This window comes from Catharus ustulatus, chromosome 24, assembly GCF_009819885.2.
Source record: "Catharus ustulatus isolate bCatUst1 chromosome 24, bCatUst1.pri.v2, whole genome shotgun sequence".
Taxonomy (NCBI): Eukaryota; Metazoa; Chordata; class Aves; order Passeriformes; family Turdidae; genus Catharus; species Catharus ustulatus.
In genome coordinates this window covers 7,528,532-7,549,218 of record NC_046244.1, presented here as the reverse complement: position 1 = coordinate 7,549,218, position 20,687 = coordinate 7,528,532, and the positions used below count along the sequence as shown (strand labels likewise).

The 20,687-nt window shown below is 46.5% G+C and overlaps 1 protein-coding gene across 4 annotated transcripts in view; it reads left to right on the top strand.

The window, feature by feature from the left end:
• Nucleotides 1-20,687, top strand: part of RERE (arginine-glutamic acid dipeptide repeats) — a 174,946-nt gene that overhangs the window by 35,353 nt on the left and 118,906 nt on the right. The window contains exon 1 of one of the 4 annotated variants that reach the window (XM_033079419.2): nt 2,896-2,914. The exons of the other annotated variants lie outside the window; for them this stretch is intronic. The gene's annotated coding sequence lies outside the window, so the exon portion shown is untranslated. Of the gene's footprint in view, nt 1-2,895; nt 2,915-20,687 lie in introns of those variants that run through there. 4 annotated transcript variants of the gene reach the window in all.

Genomic DNA, 20,687 nt, shown 5'->3' with positions numbered 1-20,687 from the left:
CAATCTTTCATGAGCTGAAGTGCGTGGGTACAGCATACAAAGTGTTACAGGATTGGGGAAGCGCTGAAAGCCCAAAGCTCTGAGTTAACAGGTGCTTCCCAGATTTTAGCTGCCAGGAGAGAAGGTGCGCAGGGCTGGATGTGCACACGCTCTGAGCGGTGTCAGGAATTACTGACAGCAAGTCAAAGCCTTATTCCTTCAGATTTCCAGCTTCTGTTGTTTATTGCCACGACCTTAATGTTTCTTCAGCTAGGTGTTCTATTTAATTATGATGTTTATAGTAAATATCAGCTCCCTTGGCTGTGTGCTCAGGCCTGTAGCATGCGGAGTGCTTTGCTTGTAACTGCATCCCTTGTCTCAGTTCATTATCTGTTAATGGTACTCGACATGACAGGCTTGTTTTGATAAATGGAGCCTGCCAAGAAAGCTGGGATGGATTTTACAGGCGCTGGAGTCGAGCTTTGTTTCATTGTGCAGCACCAGAGGAATTGAAGCACGCTGGACCAAGCACAGAGTGCAGTGAGAGTCTCTGGGCTGTGATTCCAACCCTGCCCATTCAGGGAATCTCCCCTCAAGGTCTTCTCTTTCCAGGGTATTTTCCTGAGCCATGTGGAAGTAGATTTTGCCTGGTCTTGATGAGCTTTGTGTGTTTTTCAGCTAGCCAGCTGTCAGAAGGGATACAAAAAGAAATGCTGTTGTAAGTTTATAATGCTGTGGCTACCAAAGGTGTATTTCATGACCAAGAAAAGATCTTTTCAAAAAGACAAGATAAAAAGTCCCTATTGCAAAACGGAGCTTGAGGCTGTACTCTGTGCATGTTTTTTATTTTAGTCTCTGAAATGGGGGCAGATCTCCATATCTCTGAGGAAAGGCAATTAGTGAAAGTTGAGTTGTCTCTGATGTCGGTGATTGAGTGCTGTGGCTGTTCTGCTCATTCAAGGATCTCCAGAATGCTGTATACAAACAGATGGGACTTGGGATGATTTCTCTGCCATCTCCCACACTGCTGAATTCAGAAGTTGGTTTGTGTTGGATTTGCAAGACAGTGTCTGAGACTCAAGAATAGTCTCCAGTTCTGTTTGTGTGCTCAGACTGCCAGATGCTCTGCACTGTTTGAACAACTTCCATCCTAATGGGATACAAAGAAATCCACGCATTTTTAAATTATTGTTATTATCTGAGTGCGTTTTTCCAATATATACTGACTTCAGGGATTTATGATCCAAGCTGGCTGGGCCACCTGCCCTAGAGGGTCAAGGTGTTTTTGAACAAGAACCATCAAACAGGATATTTTTCAAATGATGAAACCTGGCCTGAATTAACTTCTTGCTGGAAAGCTCTTTTGGAAGTCATTAGGAGTAAATGCTGATTTAAATACACTCTGGAGCAGTCAGTTCCCTTCTAGGATCTGCCAGGTGTTGGGCCACATTTGATTAGGAAATCGAGGAGTGAGGATAAAGGCGATGCGGTGGCTTTGTGCTGACTCGAATTTCAGCTCCGGCAGGTTTGGAGCTCTCACACGGCTCCTTGGTTCCAAAGCTTGTTTTGCACCAGGTCTGGCAAAGCCAGGCTGGGGTTCTGGAGCTGCTGTACCATGAATATTGCAGGAGTGCAGCTCCACCTGCACCACCCTCAATTTGTATTGATCACAGCAGCCCTGCGACGCGGCGAGGGCGCCGCGGAATTAATCAGCTGCTCCGGCTGGCTGGGTGGTTTTAGGGAGCTATTTCTAGAAAGTACAGAATACATTTCAAACTTAGATCTTTGTCTGCTGAAGGACTCCTGCGCTCCAGTATGAAAATGATAGAAATGGGCATGGATAAACAGCGGGAAGATACACAACTACAAATAATTAGCAGCCTCTGGAAAGATGAAGTTGGCAGGCAGTACTTGAGGGTGTTGCTCTAATTAACCGGGTCTGTGAACCTTAATGATTATCATTTTTTCCTTTTTTTTTTTTTTAAACTTAGCTTTGTAAAACTAGCTCAGAGGTGGTGTACTCCCATATTTGTTTTATAGGTAAAATATTAGTGTACAGCTAGGAAATGGATTTGCTCGGCAGGGATAAAGTGTATGTTGCCCCAAGGTAATGGATTACATAGATGACTTGTTTTGCATGTCATTCTGCAAGGGAAATAGCAGGGCTTTGCTCTAAAATTAAGTCGGAACTAACAACTGAAAGGTCATGGTTGTGGTGTTGAGGAACAAGACAAGACACCGGGAGATGAGTTACAGCTTTGCGTGGAGATGCACGGTAAGACAAATACCCATCCTTTATAAAAAACCCAATTAAACGCTATTAAAAAAACGCGTTTGGCTGAGCAGATGAATTTCTGCTAACGGGGGGAAGGAAGGAAGGCAGGCAAGATTTGGAACAAAATGGCTCAGTGATGGAAGGCAGCAGGGTCGGGCTGTGTCCCTGGGCAAGCGGGCACCGCTCAGGGCAGGGCTCCGGGCAGGGTGGGCAGGCAGGGCTCCCCAGCCCTGTGCTGGGCTCCGGGGGATGCTCGGGCTCGGCGCTGCCGATGCCGTTTCTCGCTGAGCACGCTGCTGGCAGCGCTGCCATCAATCACGGCGCTCGCGGTTCCGGCCGGGAGGCGGAGCGGGGCCGGGGCCGGTGCCGGGGCCGGTGCGTGGGGCCGGGCGGGGGCGGCGGGGCCCGGGACGCTCCGCTCCGCTCCGCTCCGGCCGCAGCTGCTCGGGCGGCGGAGGGGCCTCCTTTTGTTCAGCAGCTGCGCCTGCCGGCCCCGCTTCCTCCGTGCCTGCCCTTCCCGGAGCCCTCCTCCTCCTCCTCCTCTCCTCCTCCTCCTGCCGCTGCTCCTCCCGCCGGGCTCCGCCGCCGGCAGCGGGGCCGGAGCGGGGCGGGCTCGGGGCTCGGGGCTCGGCCGGAGCCGCAGCCGCAGCCGGAGCCGCGGTGAGTGCCCGCCGTGCCCCCCGTGCCCCCCGTGCCCCCCGCTCTTCCCGCAGCCCATGGATTGCCCGACTCGCCGCTTTACAACTTGCGTTCCCACCAGGAGAATTAAGGCTGCTCTGCAAGTTGGCTGATTGTTACCTGGCCAAGGATAACTGCCTGGATGGAGGAAAGGCTTGGCTTGATTCTCTTTTCCGCTTTGGGTTGCTGCAGGTTTTTTTTGGTTTTTTTTTTCTGTGTTTTTTTTTTCTTTTTTAATTTTTTTCTTTTTTTTTTCCAGAAAAAGTTGGATCGACTTGGTAGGTGAGGCGTGGGTAGGTTTTTATTGGCCTGGGAAGTTCAGAACGCTCTAAGGGTTGTGTTTGGGTTTTTTGTTTTTTTTTTTTTTTTTCCATAACAAATGCTTTACCTCCCTGTTCTAAATATAAACAGTTCGGGCAACCGGACTGCTGTGTTTAATTCTGTTTTTTAAAAGCAGAGGAGATAAGGATTGCATTTTCCTTATCCTGGAAGAAAGCACTTTTTCATTACGCTCCGTAGAGTGGAATGCCTTTGAAGCACTAATTGGGACAGTGTGTGGTGTAACTTTTTTTAACAACGTTTAATGGTGTTTGGAGATAATGACAGGAGACTTTGTTTGCTGGGGCAGGAGCAGCTCTGCTTTGTTTTGCAGGGTGTTTCCAGTCCTGTCCGTGTGGCTTTGCCCTGCGTGGGGCATTGTGAGCCTGCCTGGCTCCTCAGTGTGGGGCTGCTTTAATTGTGGGGGAGTGGGAATGGTGCTTGGCAAGGCCACTTCATTCCTGGCTTTGCTGTTTTAAACTTTTGAATGCTGGGCATGGATAGAAGGAAGCGGGAGCAGAGATAGGAGGTGTAGTTAGGGATGCTCCCCAGCTCTGGTTCCTGGGGCAGGCTGGTTAAATTCTGCATTTCAGAGCCCACAGACAGCGCTATTCCCATGCAAAGCCGCTAATCTGCAGGCAATTAGTTCCAGACATGCAACCCACTGCACTTTCCTCAGTTCTTGTTCTTGTTTTTGGATCCTTGTGCCCAGTGACTATCAGCAGACACACGTTCGAGATTTGCCTGACAGCAAGCCGAGAATGCTGCAGGAGCAGCATTTAAAAGCTTTTATTTGTTTTTCCAACCCTGTGATTTGGTGGTGTTGAAACTATTTTATAAAGATCTCTGGGAGCAGTGAAAGGTGGTTTTGAGTCCCGAGCACTCGAGTGCTCATTGTGCTCTGGCAGGCTGGGTGCTTGGCAGGCACTTCTCGAAATGTTATTTGATCTGGCAGCACGATAGAATTGACTTGGATTACACAATCTTTTTTTCACCCCCCGGTTGCTGTTCGAAAGTGATGCATCAGCGAGTGTTGTTCGAGAGCGTATTTTAAGAGCTAAACTGCGTGTATTGGCTTTAAACAGGATTCCAGAGAGAGGCAGCTCAGAATTTGTCTTGTTTTGTGGTTAGGATTTATGAATTGAGGCGAGGGCTGACGTAATCTATCCGACCACTTCCTTTGTGTGTGTTTTAGAGTTGATAGTGCTTTGTTTTGCTTAAAATAGCCAGGACTGTTTCTTGAATAGTTTTTCTATCTCCTTTCTGCTGTGGCCTTCAGTGCAAGCAGACAAGTTGTTCCAGTTGTGTGTGATTATGTCCCTTTGAGGAAATGGTTCCTTCCTTTTGTCACTAAGGTTCAGTGAATTGCTTGTATGCTAAGTAGATGAGACTTTAATTTTAATTAACATAATGATGTGTACAGCTGTTCTGTCAGAACGCATCGCCTGCCTTTGCAATTTTACTACAAGTTGTAGAGAATCCCTTGATGTGCCTCTCAAACCCTCTTTGCTCACTTTTGTTTGTGTAAAGGTGACAAAGATGGGGCTTTGTCTCCTGGTGTGTGGTTAACAGCTCCCTGCTGGAGAGCCTGGGTTTGATTTTTGTGTGTGGGGAAGGAAATAAGCTGTTTAGCCCTGAACTAATCCTAAACCGCCTTGTCTTTTGGGTGGAGGGGCTTTATGCTGCCCATTGTTCTGCCTCAGAGCAGTCAGAAGTAATCTTCTGCATTTCTTATTATTTAATTCTTTAATGGCTATACAGCTTCACAGCTCTGAGGTTCAGGTGAGTGTGCATGTTAATTGTTCCTTGTTCTGGGACTTCAGGAGATGTTGAGAGGTTCTGCTGATACGGTGTGTGTTGGATTAGAAGGCACACACTGTTCGGTGTTACAGCAGCGCAGAGCAGCATTTCTGTAACTTGTTGATTTATGTGGCCAGCAGGATATTTCACCAGTGACTGCTAAGAAAAGCAGCTGTGAAGGTGCACAAGTAGCTGCAGGTGTTGAGGTTGAGACGTGCTGTTTTGGCTGGGTGGTTTTTAGATTAAAGCTGTGTCTGTGCAGCTTTAGGCTGGGCTCAGACAGACCAGTGGGTCAGAAGGTGCTGCTGGAGTCCCCTGGGCTGGTGGCTGTGTCCCCCCCTGGGCTGGTGGCTGTGTCACCCCTGGCTGTGTCCCCTCTGGGCTGGTGGCTGTGTCCCCTTGGCTGGTGGCTGTGTCCCCCCCTGGCTGGTGGCTGTGTCCCCCTGGCTGTGTCCCCCTGGGCTGGTGGCTGTGTCCCCCTGGCTGGTGGCTCTGTCCCCCCTGGGCTGGTGGCTCTGTCCCCCCTGGGCTGGTGGCTGTGTCCCCCTGGCTGGTGGCTGTGTCCCCCTGGCTGTGTCCCCCCCTGGCTGGTGGCTGTGTCCCCCTGGCTGTGTCCCCTCTGGGCTGGTGGCTGTGTCCCCCTGGCTGGTGGCTGTGTCCCCCACCTGGCTGGTGGCTGTGTCCCCCTGGCTGGTGGCTGTGTCCCCCTGGCTGGTGGCTATCCCGGAGCTGAGCTGGGCTTTGGCTGCTGCTGGCCCCAGGCAAGCACATCCAGTTTAACAAATCCCAGCTCTGCTGGGCAGGGATGTGCTGAGCTGAGCTGAGCTGAGCTGGCTCTCAGTGAGAGTGGCTGGGACTTGGCTGCAGGGCTGAGCAGGGGATGGGACAGGAGCAGCTGCATTTTGTGGGCACTGGCAGCAGGAATTGGTGTGCTGTGCTGCTGGGGGCTGTGCTCAGGTGCAGAGCAGCTCTGGCTCCTGTCCTGGGGTGGCTCACACCTGGGACAGGGTCAGCAAGTCCATTTGTGAGCTGGAATGTTTTGGCCAAGATGCCTATTCCTGCTTTAAAGTAACTTTTATTTTCCCTTCAACCATGTGTATTTCAAGTGCCAGACTCAGTAAATGGCACATGAGAGCGCTGAGTAGTTCTGTTTTGTGTTTTAAAGGTAAATAAAATGAGAAATGGTTTCCAAACCACTGTAGTCCTGAGCAGCAGGCACCCTGGTGCTCTGCTGGGAGTGGATATAAACGTTCAGTGCAGTGGGGAAGCCTTTTCCTGCAGTAATCACCAGCCCCTAACAGGCAGATTAACGTGCAAATCTTTATTAATATGTATAAAACCATGTCAGAAGGGGCGCTGGGGAAGGAGGGCTGTGTCAGGGGAGCTGGAATTGCAGCTGGCATAATTCAAACTCGTGTCAACTGGACCTTGCTTAGCCTTGCTCCTTGTTTGGCTCATTCTCCAGTATTTCAGAGCACAGGACAAATTTCTCTATTACTAAAGACTGGAAAGGCCTTTAATGATGTAACACTCCCAGATAAATAAAGAGGACCCATAAAATACTTGCTGTCAGATAACTTTGTGAAAAATAATGTCAGGCATCTTGAAATGAATCAGAGGGAAATGTGGTTTTTATACTTCAGCTTTCTTAGCAGAAGTGAAACTCTTTCCAGAAGAGTGGACAAAAATAGTATTTATTCCAGAGTTTGCCTGGGGTGGTGGTTTGAGTTCTGACCTTTGGATACGAAGTGAGAACAAATAGTGTTGAAAAATGTAAATGATTAAAACAAGCTGGCCTTCCCTGGGAAACATTTGTGTCAAGTTTATCCAAGAAAAGGGCTTGGTAATTGGATAAATGTTTTACTAGTGGAATAGATAGTGTTTGATTGTGATGTGTAGATTTTCTCGTAATGTTTTTTTTGTGTAATTGGTGTGTTTGGAATTCAGGCATTTTCTAATGTTAGCAGAAGTACAGAAGAAGTGGAGGCTGTAAATTCTGCAGTAATGATGTAGCTGTGCTCTTCTCTTGAGAAGCAATGGCAAATTTTGAAAGGAAACTTGGTTTAATTAGTCTTCTGTGAATGGATATCACTTTCATTTTCCTAAGATGACAATGCAGTGTGAAATAACAAATCTGGAATGTTTTAGTGTTGGGGCCTTAAAGTTTGATACTTGCAGGTTTTTCATTCTTTATTTTTCCCTTTTTTTTAAACAAGCTGCTGTAAGAAGCTGTGATTAGGTAAACCTTTTACTGAAAGCATCCAATTTTGGTGTAGATAATTGCTGCTTCTGTACCACCAATTTTGTACATGAAATATATTTTGTCTTAAGTGCTGATTTGAATTTTCTTGAGACTAGCAAGGAAAAAAAAATGCCTTGGTTTTGACAATGTTTCCTTGGTGAAATTGCTTATTTGTAGAGATCAAAATTACTTGTTTTTTTTGAGATAAAATTTAAATGTTGCTAATAGGCAGCAAGTGTTCCAGCAGCATCTGCAGTCTCAGGTGCTCTGTGGGAAGTTCACTGCCTTTCTGTTCTTGCCCACAGCAGGTTTTGTAACCAGGCACAAGCTGAACCTGGAGCTCAGTTGTGGTTTTTGCTGGTGAGGAGTTTGCTGGGTTTGCTGAGTGCCTGATGAGCACGAGCAGCCCCAGTGAGCTGGGAGATCACGAGACAGTGTGGAAATGACTGAGCCATAATATGAGTCAATACAATTCAAGCACTTAAGGTTGGGGACTTTTTTTCCCGAGTTTGACATAGTAACAGATCCCTACAGAATTTATTCTTCCAAGCAGTCAAAACACACTGTATTTGCTCCATTTCCTATTGAAATCTAACAAAGAAGCCAAAAATCAGATTTCCATTTCCTGGTAATAAAGCTATTCCTTCGAGATTAGAGCTGGGAATGGATTTTATATATATATGGCAGTTCCTGCTTAATAATTGAATGTTCTTTGGTGTCTTGTGTGCTGATGTGTGAGAGTATGTGAGACAGAGCTCATTTTCCCTGTGTGTTTAATATCAGACTGCTGGAACTGGCTTCCAATTGGAGCCCCAGCCTTGGCTTGTAGTTAAAACTGGTATTTAAGAGTTAAGAGCAGCCCAGGGTTATCAGATTGTTGGGAAAGCAATTGCCCTTTCCCGGTGCCATAAAGTAATTATGAGCAGTGTATGAAAATGGGGTGCAGGCTGTTTGAACATTGTGGCTGCCTGTCTTTAGCAGGAATTGCATTGTCCCTTTGTGTTGATCTCATCATTTGCACATTCAGAGCATGTTCGGTATTTGCCACTTGCAGCTGGAAATGCTAAGCAGCATTTAAAACCCAAATGATGCCATCTGTTTGTGTGGGGTTTCGGGGAGGTTTTTCAGATCAGTGTTTTCACCTTGGGTCTGTTCTCTTTGTACGGGAAGGAATCAGTGAGGGTGTGAAGTGTTCTGGGTTAAATTGAGGGGATTCTTTCCTGCTTTTCCTGCAGCTGAGCAGTTTTACAGCTTCACCTCCTGGTGTTTCTGTGCTGCCCTAAGCAAAGGTGGTGTCTGCAAAAATCCACTCATGATGCTCAATTTGGAATTCAATGACCAAATTCCTGTGAAGCTTTTAACATTAAAAACAAATTTAGTCTTTGTGTAAAAATGAGATCTGTGGTTTGAATTGTTGTAGTTTGTGACTATAATGTGAAAAATAAATATAGCTGTGATTTTAAATCAAACTGATTTACCCTGGGGGTGGTGGTTTCACTGGAAGTGATGGGGGCTGTGCCCTGTCAGGTTTGTCCCCTGTGTTTGAGGCTGTGTTTGCCCTGGAAGATGCTGAACCTGCCTGGAGTTGGTAAAAGCAGCTCCTGGGGTTTCAGAGCACATTGCTCTATATAAGTCAGCAATATAAATGGGAATGCAGCTAAACATGCACAGGCTGAACTTTAGACTTCAGCTTTTTTTCCCAAACGCTGCTGTATAAAGTTCTGTTTGGCACAAACCCTGATTGGATCCACGTTTTTGGCTGGGTCCTGCTCTTCTGAGGGCTTGCTGTGGCATCTGAGATGCCAAAGGTAAATATAACTTGTTCTGTTCACTCGTGGGGGTGTTCACAGTGGTTTAGGATTTCAGGAGCGTGACAGAGCTCCTGATGGAGAAATCTTTGCTCAGTGCACATCTCAGTCTGAGGGCAGAGAGATGCTGGGGATGAATTAGAATCTCTGTGTCAGGGTAATGAAATTCTGGGTTTTTTTTCACCCTCACTGGATGTGCAGTGAGGAGTTGCTGTGGCTCTCACGGGACAGCCCTTCCATGGAAGTTCAAAGTGTTCTACCTGTTCTTCTTGGGCAGATAAACAAGTGCTTCAGCCCTGGGGAGATGAGGAATAAAAGAAATAATAAAAACTTCCTCGTGGTTATCTTTAGGAGAGGCTTGAAACTTTTCCTGCCTCTTCCAGCCTAAATGGTGCTTGTGACAACTTAGATTTATTTTTGTTTTGAGGCATAATGTGTGAGGAAGACAGTGGTTATGTTAGGGATTTTTTTTAGTCTAGATTTATATAGGGATTTTTTTCTTAGACTGTTGCTGTGGTTTTTGCTTTGTTTGGGGTTTTTGCTTTGATGTGTTATTTTCTGGAGGTTTTGGTTTGGTGGGGGTTTTTTTGTCCTCTCTCCAAAAAGACTTTTATGGGAGGGTTGTTTTTTTTTTTAAACTCTGAGCAGCATGTGTGGAGTTATCCCTGTCTGGAAATAATACACACAGCACTAGTGGGAAATAATGAAAAGTTTCTCACTTGGCTATTGGGCTGAGATCTTGTGAAATACCCTTCTAAGAGTTTCTTTTTTCTTGGTCTTATCAATACCATTAGATACTAAAACACTCTACATTACTTTTTATTTCAAGTTTTGAATGAAAAATAGCGCATAACTTTGAAAACAGTTTGGAAATGTCACTTCTAGCAAAGTTCATTGTGATTCAAAGGCCAGATCAGCATATGTGAGAAGCAGTCAGCAAGTAATAAATCTCAGCATAGCTGTGTGTGTTATCTCAGGGGAGAGGCTGGAGGACGGCAGGAGAAAACAGCCTAATCCCTCAAGTGCTGCCTGGATTTAATTAGGTCCCAGTTGCTTGGGCAACTGGCACCTAGTGAATTTTCCTGTGTAGTATTTTGAAAGTAGCTCTTAAGTCAGCTCCTGATTAGGTTAGTGTTTCAGAAAACACTGCCTGACAGGACATCCTTCTCTCTGCTGCTTGTTCAGCTGCTCTGTGCTCACGTGCACTAAATGATGGAAACTTCACAGCCAAGAGTCTTCAAAGCTGAGCTTTTACAAGGAAAACTTCATCACATCCCTAATAAATCATGTAATTTGTTTTGCTGTCTTTGGTTGCTGAGGGATCACAGGTTTTCATTTGGAAGAACAAGGAGATGTGGTAACCCCAGTTTGTTATTGTGGGAATAGAGAAGGGAATAAAGACTTTCCTTGGTCAGGGATGGATCAAACACTGCTCTGAACAGTTTGTGGTGCTCTGCTCAGTCTGCTTTGTCCACTATAGACTGCAGGTTGTTTTATTAAACATTTAATGTTGTTTCAGAGCTGCTACTGGTGTCTAACCTTAAAGCTTCACCTTGAAAATAGAGTCAGGAGTTTTATATTGCTTCATTTCAGGAAGGCAACCTCCATTTGGAAGGTGTTTTCAGTATGAGACATGGCTTGTGTGATCTTCACTTGCATGTTGTGGAGGATTATGAAGGCTGGGAAGGTTTTCCTTTTTTTTTTTTCAATTTTACTTTGTGTGTACAAGTCCACAAACCCAAACTGCTGCCACAGCAGCTCTGCCATGTCCTGGATTGTGCTGGTGGCGAGTGATGAGGTGTGCTGGTACCACAGCATGAACGAGGCCACCACATTTCATGTGTAGCTTAGTGATGATTTGCATTGGTTATTCTCTGCTTAATGGCTTAAGGTCTTACTCTGCAGCCTTGTTCTCAGCAGCTTACAAGCTGAGCCCCAGATGCAGGATCCAGCTCGTGCTGCCACAGCAGATCCTGCCCGAGTCACACTCCAGCTGAGAGCCCTGCCAGTAAAAATGATATTAATGTCTGAAGCGTGACCACAGCCACAAGTTATTTCATGCAGTGTTATGTATTTCCTCTTGGTGTAGATTAGGACTAGATTAATCACTTGGAGCATTTCTTAATATTTTTTTTTCCTCTTCTCGTGGAAGGTGGGGCTGGTGGTGAAGCCCCTTTCAGGTGGGCTCATCAGCTGTGGATGGGGTCACTCCTGTAGCACAGACATTGCTCTTTGAACATAATTTTATAGAGTTGAAGCACCCAATGTGTGAGAGCTGATCCTTTTTTAAAAAATAAAACTTAAAATCTACTCAGGAGCTCAGCTGGTTGCTGCCCAGGAGCTGTGACCTGGCTCCAAGGAAGGTGAATTTGCCAGTTGTCTTTGAAACTGTTCTTTTGGGTTTTTTTTTAGAAGGAACCTCTCTGACTTTCAGAAAAGTGAACCAGACTTCAGGGAAAAGCCTGTGAAAGTGTGTGCAGTGAGGATGGCCTTGGGGCACTGGGAAATTGGAGTTTGTGGAGTGTGGGAGCTGGGCAGCGTGGGGGTGATTTGGGAAGGGATGGGTGAGAGACTGAGAATCAGTTCAGGGTGACAAAGGCTGACATTGACAGCTTTGGTTTCTCTCATTGAGGTCATGGAGGAGCTCATATGATGCCTTGAAACACAGACCCTTTTTGCAAATACCTTTAAAAAAAACCCTCCGTGTTTGGAGCCCTTGGTAGGACTGCTGCAGACAAACTCATTTTTAAGCCGCACTCCTTTGTCTCAGAACTTTGTGCTTTTCCCTCCTTGCCCAGGATGGTGTCTGTTTGCTTTTCAGATCATTTTCCTGCTGCCTCGTGGCAGAACCTGCTCGTGCAGCCGGAGATGAAAGATCAAAGGTCAGCCTTGCAGCAGCGAGGTTTTACTGCTTTAAATGCCGGGTATTTATGAGTGTTTTCTGTGAGTGCCATAAAGGAAGCCAGGTGTAATTGAATCCATCTCAGTTGTTAGGCATTCTGGGCTGATGAGGAATAGGCTGCAGCCAGGCTCTAATGTGAGACAGGGCTCAGGCCTGCATTTCACACATGAATAAGCACACTTAATCTCCTGATTACAGCAGCTTGCAGGGAAGGAAACTCTGACGTCTGCTCTGTCATTAACCGAAATAAGCCGCTCCTCAGAGAAAATGAGACCAATGGCTGAAATTAAAGGCAGTTTCTCCAGACAGAAATATCATCTGTCTTCATGCTTATGCATAAAGTGTTTTAAAACAGTGGACAAGGAAAAATGTGCTCTTAATGTGTCTTGCTCATCCTGATAACCTTGTACCATCCTCCACCCTTTGATGAAGGAGCAGCATTTCTTTGTTTCCACTGTTGGGGAATTTTATGGAGCACTTAAGTGGCACAGCTTTAGTCAGTCTTCCAGATAGTCTCTAAATCTCAGGATGCTGCTTTCTTTAGAGAGAAATTGCTTTAATTATAGGCACATTTCCCTGGGAGTGTCTGGTCAGGCAGCTCATGGTGGGAGCCCACCCTGCAGTTACTCTTCCCTTTTGAGCAGCTCAGATGCACAACTGTGTCTGGAGTTAAATAAAACAGCTCCTGTGGCTGAAGACCAGAGGTTTTGCCTTTCCTGCTCAGAGGGGTTTTCCAAAAATAACCTGATCTAGTTCTCTTTTGGGTGATTTAAATAACTATAGTTTGAAGCTTTCTGGAGGATGAAAGGATTGCAAGGGGACAGCTGAGCCATTTAGAGATGAAATATCCAGTGGAGAAAAGCTCAGCTGAAAACATGCAGGGAGGGACAGTTTGGTGGGTATTTGTAGACATGTCCCAGAGATGGAGGCACCCAAATAAAGTTTAGAATGGAAACTGGAATTAGTTGAGGAGAGTTGGAGATGAGTTGCACTTGCAAAGCAGCAGTGGGCTGGTTCTATAAACACACTCAAATGAATGTGGTCAGTATTGTGCAGAATTCATTTTTGCCTTACAATAAATGCCCTAGAGGCAGCAGAGGGTGTGATGTACTGGTGACTTTGATAGTCAGGCATCCCCTAAAACCAGGGCTGTTGTAAGAGGGACATGTGGTTCTGTTCCATGCAAGGATTCTTTCCTGTTACCATTAGCTTGCCTGTTACTGTGTGCCAGGAATTTCTCTTCATGCTTTGATTTCTTTGTCGGTATTTCCCAGATCTGAATTTACAGCACTTTGGAATGTTTTTATTTCACCTATTTTAGTAACAATGGTACAGACTTCTCTTTTTTTTTGCCACAGACTTGCCTGTCAGGAAGTCCATATGCATGTTTTCAGGGTTTACCCTTGTTGCTCCTCAGAGTCTGTCTGTTCAAAATAAACTGCTGTGCATAGCAACAAGTTTTTGTTCAACTTTTTTTTTTTTTCTGTTTTAAATGTTGTTAAGCAACCTCATAATGCAGATGTTTTCATGGCTCCAAATGACTTCAGGTTCCCCAGATAATTGTTCTTGTTTTAACAGCAGCTTCTGCAGGTCCTGTGGGCCTGTTCTCCCCTAACAGGGGAGTTATCCTGCATTATAGGAGGGAGTTATCCTACATTATATGGTCATTTTTTAAAGTTCTGGGTTTTAATGGTGTGATGGGATGGCTGCTCTGCATTACTCAGCCCTGTATTGTGGTAATCATTTACATTAAGCCTGAATGACTACAGAGAAGGGTAAATACACGGCTTCATATTTATTGTCTGTTTGCTCCCATGTGTTATGACTATAGAGGCCATTAAAGCAGCTTTTGAAATGACAAGAGGAGCTCTGAGCAGGCTCTTAATGGCACGGATCAGTGCAGTGGGATCTGCAGGGCTGTGCTCACTCCTGGCTCTGCAGCTTGGCTGCTCCCAGCATCTGAGCTCCCCTTCAGAGCTCCCTGGGGCAGTGGGATGGGGAAAAGGGGTTTGGGAGAGGCTGCTCCTGGTATCTGAGCTCCCCTCCAGAGCTCCCTGAGGGAGTGGGATGGGGAAAAGGGGTTTGGGAGAGGCTGCTCCCAGCATCTGAGCTCCCCTCCAGAGCTCCCTGGGGCAGTGGGATGGGGAAAAGGGGTTTGGGAGAGGCTGCTCCTGGTATCTGAGCTCCCCTCCAGAGCTCCCTGGGGCAGTGGGATGGGGAAAAGGGTTTGGGAGAGGCTGCTCCCAGCATCTGAGCTCCCTGGAGGAGTGGGATGAGGAAAAGGGGTTTGGGAGAGGCTGCTCCTGGTATCTGAGCTCCCCTCCAGAGCTCCCTGGGGAAGTGGGATGGGGAAAAGGGTTTGGGAGAGGCTGCTCCTGGTATCTGAGCTCCCCTCCAGAGCTCCCTGGGGAAGTGGGATGGGGAAAAGGGTTTGGGAGAGGCTGCTCCTGGTATCTGAGCTCCCCTCCAGAGCTCCCTGGGGCTCCTGGGGGAGTGGGATGGGGAAAAGGGGTTTGGGAGAGGCTGCTCCCAACATCTGAGCTCCCCTCCAGAGCTCCCTGGGGGAATGGGATGGGGAAAAGGGGTTTGGGAGAGGCTGCTCCTGGTGTCTGAGCTCCCCTCCAGAGCTCCCTGGAGGAGTGGGATGGGGAAAAGGGTTTGGGAGAGGCTACTCCCAGTGCTGTGTGTCACAGCCAGGTGAAGAGGGCAGAGCACTCACCTGGTGACAGAGCCCTGTGTCACTGGGGGTGTGCAGGCAGCCCCTGCTGGCTCCTGCCTTCCTCACCAAACTCTACTCTATTCTGTAATGGAATAGAAAGCATAGCTAATTTATCTGCCAATTTTGGCAGTGCAGAAACTTTCTAAAACTGTATTGATTTTATGTTGCTGCTCTTGAGCCAGCGTGGAGAGAAAATGGGGTTTATTTGGGATGACATTACTTTGACAGGAGGCTGTGTGTAAAACTGTCTAAAAGCAGGTTGTGGATATGGTGCATGAATTGCCCATCCAGTTTTGCAGGAGGTAGGAGCTGATTTGTTCACTCCAGATCTCGCCCCAGCCCTTCAGTCTGCTCTGTGCTCAAAGCTGACTCTTGTAGAATTTCGCACTCAGTCCTTACTGAATTTCTGACCTGTCACAAATAGAAAGTTGTTCTGCTTGTCCTCCCCATGCCTATTAGAATAACACAAAGGGAAATGTTAGTTTGGCTGGCCAATCCTTAAAAATCCTCATGATTGCCTGGTATTTCCCTGGCAATTTCCTGTTAAAAATGTGACTCTGGAGGCGTGCCAGACAACCTGTCACTTCTCTCAATAAATGCAGGGATGTTTTTGCTGTGTGAAATCTTGCTTTGCCGCCCTTCCCCTGTTCCTTTGAGTCGTGTAGCATCAGGGTTGTGTTGAAGAGAGGGATTTATGGTTTTATCTGAGCTGTCAGCCTGCATATCTGGTGTGTCACACAGCCCCTCGACCCGGATTTCAGAGCGATGCCACCGCAGGCAGGCAGGGCTGGAATGTGCAGGGGCACTGCCCTGTGGGAGCTGAGGTCTGGCTCAGAAATGTGAGATCTCCTGTTTGCTTTGCTCAGGTCAAGTTGGGTAAACAGCAGAGGGGAAGGAAAGGTCAGTGCCTGTCATGGGAAACACCTGGAATTGTGTGCCTGGGCTGGAGTGGCAGTGACCTCCCAGCTCGGAGGGGCTGGTGGAGCCAGGGCTGCCTCTGTCCCTGCCCTGGGCACAGAGCAGCTCAGAGGGAACAAACACGCTGGAATTGCATGGACTTGCAGGGGCTGGGGGCTGGAAAAGTGTAACTCACAGTGACCAGTGCTGGCCACAGCCTCCAGGGCTGTGTTTGTGTTATAAACCCCAAACACCAGGGAAGGAGATAAGGGACACAGCTGATAAGAGGCACATAAATCACTGGAGAGACTCCTGAGAGCTTTTTAAGACTTTAAGCAAATCTTCTTCCCTGGAGGGTCCCAGGCTTGTCCCCTGAGATTCCAAATAGGCAGTGGGACCCTTCAGCACCCACTGGGCACCAGCAGGATTGGCACAGAACAGAGGAGGAAAATGAACATTTTTACTGGCTGGGGCATTCATGGTATGGGGAGAAAGTTTTGTGTGTGGCTGTGTACTGCTGGCAGGGAGAGATCTGTGTTGTGGCTCTGTGTGTGCAGAATTGGAAAATTCTGTAGGTAAACCCAGCAGGATCTGGATTTTCAAAGTTGGAGTGGGTGTCTTTCCAGCACTGAAAAGCTACCCAAGAATAGTGGGGCAAAACTCTTGCTGTATTCCCTTTTTCTTTTTTCTTACTTCTCCCCAATTTATTTTCTTTTTTCTGCCCTCCTGTGCTGCTCTCTGAGTTTGCCCTCAGCCTGCAGCTGCTGGCTGTGCTGTTGTCAGCAGCACAGAGCCTGGCAGTTGGAGATGATGAATGGACCCTGGGAGTGGGGAATATTCTGAGGGACATCCTGCACCAGCTCTTAATATACTCAGTCCCTCTGAATATCTGCAGCTCATATTTTCCATGGCAAACAGGCGATAGGGGAAGAATGTGGGAGAAAGTTGATAACAGATGTTCCCAGTCTTTGCTGGAGGCTGGAGGTTAAAGGTGTGTGGCTCCCCTGCAGTTAATGAGCTTTATCAGGGGGCTGGCATCGGTGTGGGCTGTGGAACCCCCTGCTCTGAGCAGGGTGTGAGGGTCTGAGCCACAGCTCCTGCATTCCTGCAGTTCAGCTCTTCTCTCTCTGGCAGCTGGGATTTCCTTTCCTTCATGTTTGGCTTATCAGGGTTATTTTTCACAAATGGTCTCAAAGCTTTTCTTAAAGCTGTTCTTAAAACCTTATAAATACATGGGGAAACCTTTATAGGCTGTTTCTCTCTTACACCCCCCCCTTTTTTTTTTTAAATCCCTTGCACTTAAACTGAGTTGAAATTTTTCCTTGACATCAAAATTAGAAAAGCTCTGTGTCAGGAACTCTAGCAGTGGCAGCACATAGTTCCTTTAATCTGGCATTTGCTGAAAACAGTGCCTTTTTATCTGGCAATATGAGACTAAAAGCTTACAGAAGAATGGTCCTGTTGTGTTTATTAAGACTGGTAACACATGACCAAACAAATCTTGTTAAAAGATTTATCTGTCTAGCTTAAATAAGAAAAAGGAGCTCTTCTCCATATTTTTAGTTGCCCTGCATTCTCAGATGCCTTCCTGTTACAGTCTCACAGCATTTCTGGTGGACTTGCTTTCACATTATCTGTAAAACCTGACTCTTTAATTCTGGTTAAGAGGTTTAAGTACTTAATGTGCAGAGTGGTGCTATATGTGCCTCTTGCTCTGACAGGGTCTTTTCCAGGTGTACAGACAAAATCACTCTGTGGAGTAGGTAACTTGTGGGAGTGGCAGGATCCTCCTCTCCAGGCTGGGACTGGAGTGTGAGAAGGGTTTTGTGGCTTTAAAAAAGGCTGAAACTTTTAAATTTGAAATGCTGGTGTGGGAAAATAAACTGAACCATGTGAATATGGGGTAATGATCAGTTGAAAATAATCACTATGAACTTGTGCACTTCAGATTATCACATGAAGTTAAAGGTTCAATTGTACCTGCTGGATTTCTGCAAAATCCTGGTGGGAGATTCTCATCCCCTCATCATTGGAGACCTGAGCATTTTAACAGGAATACCAACCTTTGAATACGTGGGAAGTTGTCAGTATCTGCAATTTCTGCTACAAAGCAGAGAATAGGAGGCTTTAGTGAGTAACTCTGCAAACACATTTTTGGCTCATGTTTGATCTCTAAACAATTTAAGATAAAAAAGACCTTGCAAGTCTGATAGCAGAGTGGGTGGAGATAAAGAAAGTTATCCCAGAGTGCATGTAATAAACTTACTGGAGAAATGGCCATATCCTGAGGCTGGAGTGAAAAAATAACAACAGAAAGGTCTTAGAGTGTGACTGCAGTGAAGTTAACATTTCTCCTCAGGTTTTTCAGCCTGCATTGAGCAAATAATGGACGGGAGCTTTTCTCCCACTCCTTTGTGTGGCACACTGAGCTGTTGTGAAGTGATTGTTCCCCTTTGAGCTTCCAGGGCTTCTTCCCTGATGAATTCCCTGAGCAGGGAGCAGTGATGGTGCTGAGGTGCTGAGCTCTGAGTGGCTTTGCTGGAGCACAGTGACAGAAGCAGCAGCTTTGGTGGGGTTTGGTGCAGAGAGAAAAAATGGACAAAGCCAGGGCACAGTGACCAGAGCCCTGAGGCACAGAGTTTGCCAGAACCCTGTGCAGATGTTCAGGGTGTTTGTGCTGCCCTATACAGAGTTTTCCAGAACCCACTGCAGATGTTCAGGGTGTTTGTGCTGCCCTATACAGAGTTCTCCGAACCCTCTGCAGATGTTCAGGGTGTTCCTGTCCTACCTTACACAGAATTTTCCAAAACCTTGTGCAGATGTTCAGGGTGTTTACCTGCCCTGCCCTCATCCCAAATCCACCACCTGTGTTTGACATGAAGTGTTAGCCCAACTCACTTCAAGGAGCAGAGGAAAAAGCTCCCAAAGCTTTTGTAATTTCTGTGCTGGTGTTTTTTTGGGCCCCACGTTCGCTGCTCATTGCAGTGAGTGGCACAAGTGCTGAGCCCACTCAGCAGCTGGGAGTGTGAGTGATGTTGAGTCAGCAGATGAGTTTTCACAGTGCTCACATTTTGGTAAAGAGTGATCAGGCAGCACGTGGAGTTTGTAGCAGCTTCCTTTCCATGGTGGGTGAAAAAAGAATGTGTGAGATGTGTTTTTTTCCTGCTACAGCTATTCTGAAAGTGATGGAGCTGCTTTATTCTTAAACAAAAGTAGTCAGGGCTTCATGGTGATGTTGGTTTAATCCTGCAAAATCTTTGAAGTTGAGTATTTGGAGTGAAATAGTCTTGGAAATGTGATATATTTACATAAGAAAGCAATGACTGTGAAAATTACTTTTTATGGGATCCCCCTGTAATGGGAGCTGGGAGGAAAGTGGCCATTTGAGTGGAAATTTCACAGATGAACAGACTGAGCAAAGTGTGGCACACACTGATTCTTGCACAGCCCTCCAGTAAATGAAATCATCTGAATATGGTGTTTGTTTATTCAATGTTACTCCTCTATGAAAGAAAATAAACCCAGGAATAAAATTTCCCTGTAATAATTGGACTTGTATTAAAAACACTGAAGTGCTTTGTTGGAATCTAATCTGAGGGAGCTGGGAGCACCTCCCCTGCAGTTCAGCAGGGCTGCAGTGCTGGTTCCTGAGCCACAGCTGGGCTCCAGCAGCTCCCAGCACCCAGAGCCACCCCTGGCAGGATGGGGGAGGCAGAGCAGGGCCAGGGGAGCTGATCTGGGCTGGCACTTGGTGCTTTATCCACCTGGAGGTCGCTGGGTTTGCTGTGGTGTCACCCTCAGGACAGGTTCCATGGGTGTGAAGTTGTTCACTTGAAATTTGCTTTCAAATGAAAGCTTAGCAAGGAGCAGCCTGCACTGGAATTGTGGCTTTCTCAGAATTGTTTGCACAGCTCTGGCTCCTTGAGACTTGGACAATATGAGGTGGAGCTCAGAGTGTTTCAGATGCAGGTAAAATAAATATGGATGCATTATCTGTCAGTTATTAATCAACTTCTTTATTTGTCCTTAAGACAGGAACTTTAAAACCATTTTACCTTTAAGTTTGGAGGTGTGGGGTGGTTGGCATTTTCTTAGCTTTTCATCCTGAGGCTTCAGGGAGAAGCCCTGGAGCTGGCAGGTTTCAAACCTGCTTTTTTCTGTCGTTTACCACCCATCCTCAGTAATGAAATGGTGACTGATGGAGATTTTTAAAAATTGGAAGCGATTTAAAGAAGAAAAATGGGACATTTTGCACTCGGCAGTCAGAGGAAGGTGCTTGTGCTGCAGTTGTGGCAGGAGATCCTTTCACTGGAGTGAGCTTTGTATGAACAGCAATAGAAAAAAACCCCAAGCTTGGCTGCTGGGGAATTCCCTCACCTCTGGAAATGTGAGATGCTTCTTCCAGAATCCCTGTTGTTGTCAGCATTGCCTGGCACTGACAGGTTCATTGTGGTGCTCTCCTCTCACTCCATGCCCTGGCTTCCCCTGGGAGATACCAGAGCCTGGCAGCTGCTGCCAGGGCACAGCAAACAGAATAATTTCATCATTTCCTGAGACCCCAGCCCTGCAGCAGCAAAAACAATTCCATTTGTGTCTCCTGCTGCTGCCAGGAGCGGGAGTCCTGAGGGCTGGAGGAATTTCCAGCACAGCATCAGGGACTCCTCAGCTGACTTCTCAAAAATCAAACCAGCCTTTTCCCTTCTCTGATGTGGTTTCAAAGCTTAATGCATGAACAATCAATGCTCTCAGGTCCCTGCCTCTCAGGCGTTCTACACCGTGGGCTGATTCTGAGTTGTACCACGTAGCAGCTTCCTGGAAATTTAGGAATTGAATGTGGGCAGATTCAGCATTATTGGTGAATTAAGGAAAAAAAAAAGATAATTTATCTGTGTGAGTTGAATGCCTCCTTTTTGAAGTATCTTCCTTTCATGAAAGGTCCTGTTTTTTATATGGAAAAGCAGATTTCATTAGTGCAGTTTTAACTAGTGTGGTTTGGTTTGGTTTCAATTAATGAATTCCTGTAATCTGTGGATTACAGGTTAGCTCTATTTTTGGAAAAGCAGGGTAGG